This window comes from Homalodisca vitripennis, chromosome 1 (assembly GCF_021130785.1).
Source record: "Homalodisca vitripennis isolate AUS2020 chromosome 1, UT_GWSS_2.1, whole genome shotgun sequence".
Classification (NCBI taxonomy): Eukaryota; Metazoa; Arthropoda; class Insecta; order Hemiptera; family Cicadellidae; genus Homalodisca; species Homalodisca vitripennis.
In genome coordinates this window covers 238,638,611-238,651,062 of record NC_060207.1, presented here as the reverse complement: position 1 = coordinate 238,651,062, position 12,452 = coordinate 238,638,611, and the positions used below count along the sequence as shown (strand labels likewise).

At 38.5% G+C, this 12,452-nt stretch overlaps 1 protein-coding gene across 1 annotated transcript in view; it reads left to right on the top strand.

Moving 5' to 3' along the window:
* The window catches only part of LOC124353206 (5'-3' exoribonuclease 2 homolog), a 70,157-nt gene that overhangs the window by 54,381 nt on the left and 3,324 nt on the right, over positions 1–12,452 (top strand). The window lies entirely within an intron of this gene.

Sequence of the window (12,452 nt, the reverse complement as noted above, 5' to 3'; positions counted from 1 at the left end):
ATGGGAGTACACAATTATGTTTTTGCCAATTTTAACTAAAAAATACCTTTGAGATTTGGATGATTCTTAATAGTTTAAAAAAAGCCTACCACAAGCATACAGCTAGCTGTTATTCTGGTCTTCCCTATTTATATTACTCTCCATAAATGTCAAAACCTCTACTTAGTCTAAAATACCGACCCTTCGAAATCTGCTGTCAAATGGTGGAATTCACCAAACTCTTCTTTTTTTAATAAACGGGTGCACCCAATGTTTTCGTTCAGTAACTGAATACAGTAAGATTGTATTTTCGTCATCATTGCTTGAACTGTCAGCAGCAATCCATGATACTGACAAACTCATTGTTACACCAAGGTACACTAAATGCCATCTCAATGTTTCCTTGACGAAGGTCGTAATTCAACTGGAAAAAAAGATGGGAACAAATTTGTCCGTTCATCCGCTGGAAGGATGTTTGCGGTGAGGTAGTACCCCGTGGATGTCCAAGTCATAAAATCCGTCCAGTGGATGGATGAACGCTCGGTGTGATGGTAGGCCTAAAATGCAGGTAATAACTTTATTATGCACTGCAGGTGACATCGGTCAGGTCGGATCAATGAAAACCGGATATCGATGATCGAATGCAATTGTGAACCAAAAAACCGAATTTTTCAATCGGTTGTGCAAAAGTCATAATATTGGTCAAAGGTACACAACCAGATAATCGAATAAAAATTTCAAATGCCGAAACAAAACTTCCTGAAAATTACATTCATTAATTACAACAACTACATCGTTTAGTCAATTTGAGAGTTGACAATATACGACACCCCTCTCGGACCTAATCGGTTCTCACCATTCTGATTTAGCTGCCAGTTGCGCTTGTTCTTCATTGTATATTTACGGTCGTTAAGAATGCGAATGCTGTAGCATTTACATGATACTTGCATGTTACAACAGATATATCGTCTATTAACCAAAGCTCGATCACACATTTTATATTCACAGTAAACGTAATTGAAACGTATAATTAAAAATTAACTTGTGAAAAAAAACCAGATCAGTGTTTGTGATTATAATCCTTTTTTTAGTTATATACAGGGTGTCCCGTAACTCTCTGGACAAAGGTGTGCCACGTTATTGCTCAGGTCAAGACAAACATATTTCACCACATGAACATGGGTCTCTGATGTTCAGTTTCCCATCTGTCTGTCTATATGTGCTTAAAAATTAAAAGTAAAAAATTAAATTATACCAAATTTGAGGCAAATGCTTATGATAACAAGCCCAGTTACTAAAAATATTATGAAATTATCTTTAGTATTTTCAAAATGGCGGCCATCGAAACTTTTAATATCTTTAAAAGAAGCATTTTTCGCTAGAATTGCAAGAATAACAGTTTTTAAATGGGTTTTTGACAAATTTAATGACACTAAAATGAAAAAATCTAATAATAAGTAACTGATTTAGAGCAGATTTACTGTGACAATACATGGCCCACATTGTGCAGCTGTCGTTTATTCAGTGTTTGTATTGTTAGCTGAGAACCTCAATGTGGACCATGTCTTGTCACAGTAAATCTGTTCTAAATCAGTTACTTATTATTTTATTTAAATCATTTTGGTGTCATTATATTTGTGAAACCCCATCTAAAAACTGTCATTCTTGCAATTATTGTGAAAAATTGATACCGTAGTTTTTAAGATATTCAAGTTTTTATGGTTGCATTTTTAAAATACTAAAGATAATTTCATGATATTCTTTTCAGTAACTGGCCTTGATATTATTAACATTTGAGCAATATTTGGTGTATTTTTAGGTATTAATGTTTTTATCAAAACACATACAGACAGGCAGATGAGAAACTAAGCATCAGAGACCCATGTCCTTACGGTGTAATATGTCTGTCTTGACCTGAGCAATAACACGTTACACCTTTGGCCAGATAGAGTTACGGGACACCCTGTACAATGACAAGGCAAACACGGTACAGTGTAAGGTACATGGAGTGTGAAGTGTAAGGAAGCGGTTGAGACATCCAGAGCAGCAGCGAGCCGGTGACAATGCACGCACCCACGCGTACAAACTCCCTCCCCCCCGCCTGCCTGCCAGCCATTCCGTTATGAATTAATGGAGAATTAAGTTTTCCGTCAAATGTTATTCCGGCTGTCAACACCCCCTTGGGTCTCGAGTGGCCATTGTCGGAGGAACGGGGCGCCCCGGGGCACTGGGGTCTGGGGCGGGTCGGCCGCGATGTTCTCCAGCCTCCTCGCCCTAACTGGTGTAATCGTAGAAGAGTGTATCGTAAAATAGCATTTTCATTGACTAAAATATCAATTGGCTAAGCCTGAGTTTAGCTCCAGTTCACCTTCCTCTTACGTGCAGCGTCTGATGCTAGTGCAGACTTGACTCCTGAAATCTGATGCTTTTGCAGACTTGACTCCTGAAATCTGGTCATATTGGCTTCCCACCAAAAAGCTGCGTTATGTGTAGAAGATTCAGTGCTTTTTTATACCTTCAGACGAGCATGACCCCAAATTTTAGGAGTCAAGTCTGCAACAGCAACTGATTTTAGGAGTCAAGTCTGCAACAGCATCATATGCTGCACGTAAGAGGAAGGTGAACTGGAGCTAAACTTAACATTCGCATTGAATCAACCCTTCCCACCATAGCTGCGTTATGTGTAGAAGACTCGGTTGCTCCACTGTGCTTAGAGATCGTGTCTATCACGATGTAGTGCACTCAAATTGTGCACCTGATGAGACAATGAGAATACCTCTTTACCTAGATTGCACTACTCTTTATAGTCTAGGTGTCTCTGATGTCGAAACGATGCGGGGGGTTTCGTTATGAGTTTCTTCGTTTTTCGTTGCCGACTTATTTTGGATCCCTTCAGACAAACATGACTCCAAATTTTAGGAGTCAAGTCTGCAACAGCATCAGATTTCGAACGCTGCAAGTAAGAGGAAGGTGGAGTGGAGCTAAACTCTAATACATTCGCGTTGAATCAACCCTTCCCACCACAGCTGCGTTATTTGTAGTTAAGCCTCTTATGAACAAACCAAATAACACAATTCTGAGATATGGTACAATGATCACCTTATGTTTGAGCCACTGACACAAGGAGTGAAGTGAACATGGCAGCAGATTCTCTGCTGGTTCAGTAGATTTTTCGTTGACTCGTTGGTGGAGGAGTCGAACATTTTTCGAATTTCTGTGTTATACGAGTTTTACAAGTGAACTCAGTAGACATACCAAGGTAAAAATAGTAACTTCGAGTTACAAAAAATGTTTAATTTAAGTAATAAATTTAGAAAAATAAATATCATGCACTAGTATATAATAGAAATGCCTTGTTTGCCTGACGTCGTAATTGGGGAGGTGAATTTATTCTAGAAGTTGGGATATGTTTGGAGGGTTTAATTGGTTTGTTTCTAAAGAAAAATAATCAAATTCTGATGACGTCCTTTATAAAATTGTAATAAATCAGAAATGCAGGAGTGATTTTTAAAATTTGTGAACTGCAAACAAATTAGTTTTGTTGCGAATGTTGAGTTGAGCTCCATTTCACCTACCGCTTAGTGCAACGTCTGAAATCTGACACTGTCACGGACTTGACTCCTGGACTCTGGAGTCCATGTCGGCCTGAAGAGATCCGAAAAAGTCAGCGACGAAGAAGCTTAAAACGAACCCTTTGCTAGAACAGCAAGTGACACCTAGACTACAAAATCCAAATCCAATCTAGATGAACAAATCATTGTCTCATCATCAGGTTTACATTTACGTGCACTGCGATCTTTGGAGATGATCTTGAACGAACGGAGCTTAATTTTCAACACATAGCGTAGCAATGGTGGGAAGGGATGACCAATGCTATGATTTATCTTTGTTCTCAATGTTTCCTTCTTTGTGTTATATTAACGACTCCTTCAACAATTTATCAAGTTGACAAGTATATCGGAGACATCAATTTAATATCGAAACAAAAGTTACTCTCTTTTGATCTTATTGATCATAATAATCACTATTATTGATCTGTTGTGATCATACATACATCAAATATCATGTCAGTGTTGACTAACTTGAATGTACATGGCAATTTTAAGACTCAAAAGAGTTTATAAAGAGGATACAAGGAATTCGTATGTAAATATTTATAAAACTAGTCTTACACTACGTGTTATAGTGCTTCTCTGTACCCATTCATTACACTATTAAGTTAACTCACAAATAATATGTTTTTGAAGATTTTATGACAAATTTAAAGGTGATAAAAAACGCTTAAAACCTGTGTTTGGCTAATTTACTCATGTAGTATTGACATAGTGTTTATTTCTTTTATACAATAGCAGTGACCAAAAATAGATCTCTCATGATACCGAGCTTTGCTCGGAATTGTTTCTGGTAAATCATGTTCTGGGATTCATTTTATGGTATAATACTTGTTCGCAAACGATAATACTATAAATGCCATCGCTATTTATTCATCTGTCATCTTCTGCATTAAAGGATGCTAGAGCAAAAGATGCGTTTATGTTTTATTTTTTTTATGAAACTCTTTCGAATATGGGTGACGGTTTAAAAAAAGACGTACTAATTAATTTGAAAATGTTTGTTGCTCCATTAAAATTCGTCCATGCAAACAACAGTCACAAAAAGAACTTCTATTTATGCGATTAGAAACCCGTTCCTCAGGGAAATGCAATACACCGCAGTGGAAAATTGCAAATGGTCCTTAGGCGTGATATTGCACAGCTGCAGTAACGGCACATTTATATGTCGGTAAATAATTATTAAGTTCTAAAGCCCTACGACGTCTTCCGTTTCGACGTCTTTGTTCTTCTAATCGGTATTCTCGTTGCTCGTTATTTTCAGTAGCTACACCTTGTGCCGCACGCTGCCGCAAATCTTGTAGACGTCAAAACTCATGAGACCTTTCTGCTCGTATAATGTTAGTTAAGATTTGCAGACATTTGACTTTAGCAGTTCGTGTGGAACGAAATAAATATATTTAATTTTAAAAGGTGTGAAATTATTCATCAACTTATATTAAAATCAATATTTCCTTTCGGTTTGAACCGTCGTTAATTTATACAAATGTTTATTTTTACTCTTTGGAATTTCCGATGAAACATCAGCTGTGAGGATTGGCTTACTACTCTTGTTATGATACGTCAGATGTCATTTACTGTACAATGTAAACAAAGAAATAATACATAAATAAATATTGACTTTGTGGCAATTTTTATTTTCTTGAAGACACGAATAAAACAACGTTTTCTAAAAGTGAAACCTAGCTACATCGATCTATTGCCCCCGAAAACCCCTGCATACAAAATTTCATGAAAATTGTTGGAACCGTTTCCGAGATTCAGATTATATAATATATAGACAAGAATTGCTGGTTTGAAGATATTGATAAAAATGTGACCAAATTATATGACAAATATGACCAAAGTTAATTGCTGTAACGATTGATTATGTTGAAACAGTCCCCGGACTTGTCAGATCAGGTTAGACTCGCCGTAGAGATGTAAACTCGGAGGCTGTGCGCGCCGCGCCGTGCACGTTGTCCTGTCAATATTTAACGACTCGGCCCGGTAAAGTACGACTGCCAGGGTTAATTGGCCCCCGACAACTCCGGTAACGACTTCTCCGACCCCTTTGTCTCTCACTCTGTTAGTTACGTGTGGTCTGTTTATTTTGTCTTTTGTGTTATCTCCTCATTGTTTGTCCCCTACACTTGTCAACGTTAGGATTTCCAGTTTGCACAGACACTTGGTGCACGGCTGGAGTGTGTTTAAAGTTTAATTTGTCATCGGCGCTCTCGACGGCACGATGAAGCTTGTGGAAGTCGTGAATCGATAACGCTGAGCGATCTTGTCCGTGCGAGCAGCGTGGCTGACTGATCATTGTCAGGTGTTCATTGCAGATTCGTTAACCGATACTAACGACAAAGATCGAGCCTGCTCCTCTGGTGGGTGGCCGCTGAGCGATCTTGTCCGTGCGAGCAGCGTGGCTGACTGATCATTGTCAGGTGTTCATTGCAGTTGCGATAATCGATACTAACGACAAAGATCGAGCCTGCTCCTCTGGTGGGTGGCCGCTGAACGATCTTGTCCGTGCAAGCAGCGTGGCTAACTGATCATTGTCATGTGTTCATTGCAGTTGCGATAATCGATACTAATGACAAAGATTGAGCCTGCTCCTCTGGTGGGTGGCCGCTGAACGATCTTGTCCGTGCAAGCAGCGTGGCTAACTGATCATTGTCATGTGTTCATTGCAGTTGCGATAATCGATACTAATGACAAAGATTGAGCCTGCTCCTCTGGTGGGTGGCCGCTGAACGATCTTGTCCGTGCAAGCAGCGTGGCTAACTGATCATTGTCATGGTGTTCATTGCAGTTGCGATAATCGATACTAACGACAAAGATTGAGCCTGCTCCTCTGGTGGGTGGCCGCTGAACGATCTTGTCCGTGCAAGCAGCGTGGCTAACTGATCATTGTCATGTGTTCATTGCAGTTGCGATAATCGATACTAATGACAAAGATTGAGCCTGCTCCTCTGGTGGGTGGCCGCTGAACGATCTTGTCCGTGCAAGCAGCGTGGCTAACTGATCATTGTCATGTGTTCATTGCAGTTGCGATAATCGATACTAACGACAAAGATCGAGCCTGCTCCTCTGGTGGGTGGCCGCTGAGCGATCTTGTCCGTGCAAGCAGCGTGGCTAACTGATCATTGTCATGTGTTCATTGCAGTTGCGATAATCGATACTAATGACAAAGATTGAGCCTGTTCCTCTGGTGGGTGGCCGCTGAACGATCTTGTCCGTGCGAAGCAGCGTGGCTAACTGATCATTGTCATGTGTTCATTGCAGTTGCGATAATCAATACTAACGACAAAGATCGAGCCGGTCCTCTGGTGGGTGGCCGCTGAACGATCTTGTCCGTGCGAGCAGCGTGGCTGACTGATTATTGTCATGTGTTCATTGCAGATTCGTTAATCGAATACTAATGACAAAGATTGAGCCTGCTCCTCTGGTGGGTGGCCGCTGAACGATCTTGTCCGTGCGAGCAGCGTGGCTGACTGATTATTGTCAGGTGTTCATTGCAGTTGCGATAATCGATACTAATGACAAAGATCGAGCCTGCTCCTGTGGTGGGTGGCCGCTGAGCGATCTTGTCCGTGCGAGCAGCGTGGCTAACTGATCATTGTCATGTGTTCATTGCAGTTGCGATAATCGATACTAATGACAAAGATCGAGCCTGCTCCTGTGGTGGGTGGCCGCTGAGCAATCTTGTCCGTGCAAGCAGCGTGGCTAACTGATCATTGTCATGTGTTCATTGCAGTTGCGATAATCGATACTAATGACAAAGATCGAGCCTGCTCCTGTGGTGGGTGGCCGCTGAGCAATCTTGTCCGTGCGAGCAGCGTGGCTAACTGATCATTGTCATGTGTTCATTGCAGTTGCGATAATCGATACTAATGACAAAGATCGTAACGACAAAATCCAGCCAGGAGTGAAGGTAGCGGGCCGGTATAATGGGACGTTCAGCTCCAGTTTGATCTGTTGCCAAGTGTATTATGGAGCAGGCTCACTGTGGTACTGCTCGTCTGATTATTGTTCTAATCGTCGTGTATTTTATCCAATTACACTACCATTAGCCGAGTGCAGCTAGGAGTGAAGGTAGCGAGCCGGTATAATGGGACGTTCAGCTCCAGTTTGATCTGTTGCCAAGTGTATTATGGAGCAGACTCACTGTGGGTAGTGCTCGTCTGATTATTGTTCTAATCGTCGTGTATTTTATCCAATTACACTACCATTAGCCGAGTGCAGCCAGGAGTGAAGGTAGCGGACCGGTATAATGGGACGTTCAGCTCCAGTTTGATCTGTTGCCAAGTGTATTATGTAGCTGTAGCATACTCACTGTGGGTAATGCTCGTCTAATTATTGTTCTAATCGTCGTGTATTTTATTCAATTACACTACCATTAGCCGAGTGCAGCCAGGAGTGAAGGTAGCGGGCCGGTATAATGGGACGTTCAGCTCCAGTTTGATCTGTTGCCAAGTGTATTATGTAGCTGTAGCATACTCACTGTGGGTAATGCTCGTCTAATTATTGTTCTAATCGTCGTGTATTTTATTCAATTACACTACCATTAGCCGAGTGCAGCCAGGAGTGAAGGTAGCGGGCCGGTATAATGGGACGTTCGGTCCCGGCAGCACCGCGATGTCGCGCAGACCGGTCGGGACTTAATTAGTATCCCAGTTTAATGAAGTTGTCGAGTGGCCTGGATGCCGGGGGTGGGTCGGGGGCGGCGCGGCGGGGGCAGAACGTGCCTGGCCGTCCACTCATCGCCGCCCTCCGACAGGACTGACTAATTACTGTACGGCAGCGGCGCAGCGGCGTCTCGCCTGCCGGGGAATATTCGCTACTTCCACCGCTCGAGAATTCACCGTCGGAGAGAGATTTTGGAAATCGGACATAAGAAACATGCGGTAGATTTTGATTTCCTTATTTTAAAAAATCTTTCAAGATTAGGAGGAATGCTGAGGAGTATCTGCAGTCACATTTGCAATTGTGTAATATCAACCTCATGTCATTAATGCCTGTGTTACACTCTATTTTTCTTTTGATTGCGGAATCTTTCGGTTTCTATCGGGGACTTGTAAATATAACTAAAGGTGTTGTAATAGACACAATGTATTTCAGTCCTGGTCTTGTGCTGTAATGTACAAACCTATACATCAGGTCAGGTCGTTGATAGTTTTTCAGCCGATAATTATTTTATTCGTTACAGTTTGTGACGTCGACAGACTGTCCCTCCTGTTAGGATATCTACGTGTTCTCCAAAGGTATTCGTGTGGAAAAAGTAGTTATTGTAGTGCTAAACTAAAGTGCAGTCCCAGAAGTACCTCGAAAGCAAATTCAATTTAGGTTTCAGTTTTTTTATCCAAATTGCAATAAGTTATATATACAATAAAATACTAAATTAAGTCACAGCCTAACTTTAAAACGAAACATTAAATGGGTAATAAAAGTTGTTAACGCAAAATAGAATGTATAAAGTCATTTTTAAATACGTATGCGGTTAAAATACACGGTGTAGTTGCATATTTTCTACACTTTATAAAATGCATTTAAATTCCCCCCCCCCCCCGTTGTCATTAACCCTAGAACTGGCGGTCATTTCATCCTGTAGTGTCGGGCTGTTTTGGAGCTTCGTGCAAGGTTTTTTTTTAAAAATTATTAAAAATATAAAATAAAAGCAATATAAATAAAAGTATATATTTTTGTGTTCAGGATTAAACGTATAATTATACTATATTGTAAAATTAACCATACAAAATTTTTTAATAAACACTTTTTTTTAATCAAATATAAAATTTAAGAAAAATATTTCTTAAATTTGGGGGACCATACCTAGCAAATGAAGTTATAGTGAGATATATTTAAAAGTGAGATAGCCATTCTGTGTCAAATTTTATCTAGTTTCAGAAAAACATAAACATTATACACATTTATGAAAGCATCATAAAGCTATAGAACAAAAAGCAGCGATGCGCATAAATTCTGAAAATCAGGTGTACACGTAAGACTTGGGTAAAACAAGTTTTGCTAATACATTTATCTATGAATACATGTTATATTGCATATTTTCTTACTTGGAATAAAATAGAATATACAGTACTAATGAAATAATTACCATAAATTGTTTTTTGAAAAGTAAAAAAAAGTTGCATTTTGCCATTATTCAAAAATTTTGCAAAAAATTTTCATTCAGTAAAATATAAAATCGTTTCTAAAGCTTGTACTAGGAAATATTTTGTAGTTAGAAAACTATAAATATAACTAAATATATGGAAAAAATTATAGAATAACCCAAACAGTTAATATATATAACCAAAGAAATTACAGGAAATATATATTTTATTGTGAAAAATATCTATTTACAAAAAATAAATAGTTACTTCGGAGCTAAAAGAGTGCTATAAATAACGTTTAGTAAGTGAAAACAATAACAAACTATGTGAAATGAATTTTAGCCAAGTCATTTTGCCATAGCCTACACAAAGCCGGTAATTTCTTAAACATATTTCAGTAAATAGAAATTGATTTATTCTAAAATATATATGTTTACACTACTACAACATCAAACAACACACTACACATTAAATACGACACTAAAACACGCGTAAAACTATTAAAACTTACAAATATCCACAGCTCGGCACGAAAGTGATACAGAACGGCAGCGGCAATATGGCAGTCACAACAAACTGCGTCGTTTTCTTTTACGTTCAAAATGACAAGCTTGCTACGTCATAACCATAATACAAAGAGGAATAAAACTCATCTGTTCCCTAGCATTTTTCTTCCCGAATCCAATGGTGCATGAATTATATCGATACGTTACCGGAGTATATTGTAAAAAGTAATTATACGAGGGAATGTTTGACCGATAAAATTTTGACGTTTAACACCACAGAAGCGGCATTGACCGACAAAATTTTGTCGATTAACAGTTCTAGGGTTAAGCATTAATTAATTGTTGTATTTTTTAATCCTCATAAAATGTTAATCCTCAAATAATTATATATATATATATATTTTCTTTTTTTTAAGAGGTTCTTCTAAAGACTAACAGGGTTTTGGACGTTAGATATCGCCATATCTTACAAAAACCTTGTTAATTTAAAATTAAACCATTGGATAAACATGTTTTGTTTTTTGCAAATGTGTTTTTTTTAGTAAAAATAAACCCCCAATAAATCTATCATGTTTTTGAAAAGTATGTAAGGGATTATCGTCCAAATTGCCTATTAATTAACCAATAAAATGCTGAGAGTATAAACACTGTGATTACTGAAATATTTTAAATTTGTCAAAACATTTTTAGCTAATAATATTTTTACAAAACCTTTTTATTTTTTTATTAGTTTCGTCTTTGTTGTTTTATTATTTTATAATGATAGACAATGTCGAGGGAAATATATTGTAAAATATAATTAAAAATGCAAATAGAATGACGCTTATTCACATCAATCTTTAACCTAGTGGCCGGTAAAATAATGCAGTAAAAAACATGTCTAATATAGAGAATCTACGTACTTTATCCTACCATATCGACGAAATGCGAACATCAAAACTGTTAGATGTAAATACCTACAATCAGTTGTTTTACAAATTACCGAATCATCTAGATTCTACCCAAACAATAACTAGAACTGGGTTGTAAAAAATCAGTGTCGCAAATATAAACACATTTTCTAAACCTCATTTAAATAACGTTTGTTTTAGGAGGGATGTTTCCCGAATACACGCTTTGTAAACTAGTTCTGTTATGGCAGTCATAGCTTATAGAGGAGTGCGTTGATATGTGTGCACATATTTAGCAGTTATGGCATCATTTTGTTTTAATACGAATACAACATCAAAATGTGGCCTATATACAGGACCGTACTCAGGCGTTGGCGGGCCCCGTCATGTCGTCACCCCTCCCCCCACAGTTATCCCATCGACAACATCTTATTGTTTTACTAATGATGGCGAGATTCGATATATGTGGATAACAATTAGTACTGACAAAATCTGATTGGTCGTACCATTTTAAGCATTGTTTTAAATTAATTTGGTGAATTCTAAACATGTACAGTAATTATTTTATTAGTTAACCGATATTAATTGTTATAAAAGAAATCTTTCAAATACGTGCTTTTTTAATTTTATTCTTGTTCTCAATTGAAGACAATTCGTCTTTTCTGTCGACATTGCAGTTATGGTTTATCGGGTCAGACCGGACGCAAGTGTTGAGGTACCTGTATTTGTTGTTTCATCGCAAGAACTAATATTGACATTTCCGCTTGAACGCACAACGTAAATAAACACGATCGAGATTGTTAAATCAAAAGTAAGGTCACAGTTTATTCGAAATTGTGACGAAAGATATTACAAATTGAGGCTATAATAGCGTTACATTTATTAAGATATCTTGTCCGTCGACGAGGTCATTGCAAATAGATGTGTTACGGGGCCCTTCTCGGGCCCCGCTAAAATTGTCCGAAAACCCCGGTCTGAATAGAGGTCTTTCATATATGTATTATTATATTTACGACTTAATAAGAAAGGGCGTTTGGTTGCCATAAAACAATGCTCACTTTTTCATATAATTGCATTAAAACAAGTTTTTTTATACTTGGGGTAAGGTTTCTCTCTTGTGTTTTGTGTTCCATCTACCTACGTTGACACACATATACGATAAAATAATACAATTCTATTGATCTGTTAGTCATATGTTCTGAAGAGACGATAGGTAACAACGAGGTCCGCAGTCAGAGACAAAACTGTTTACCAGGGGCAGATGGCGAGGGCCGGCTCGAGTGGTTGCCGTTGTTGCCGTGGCAACGGGACGTGTTGCCAGGCAACGACGCCGGCCACCGCCTCTCTAATTGCGTTGATATCGCCACAATA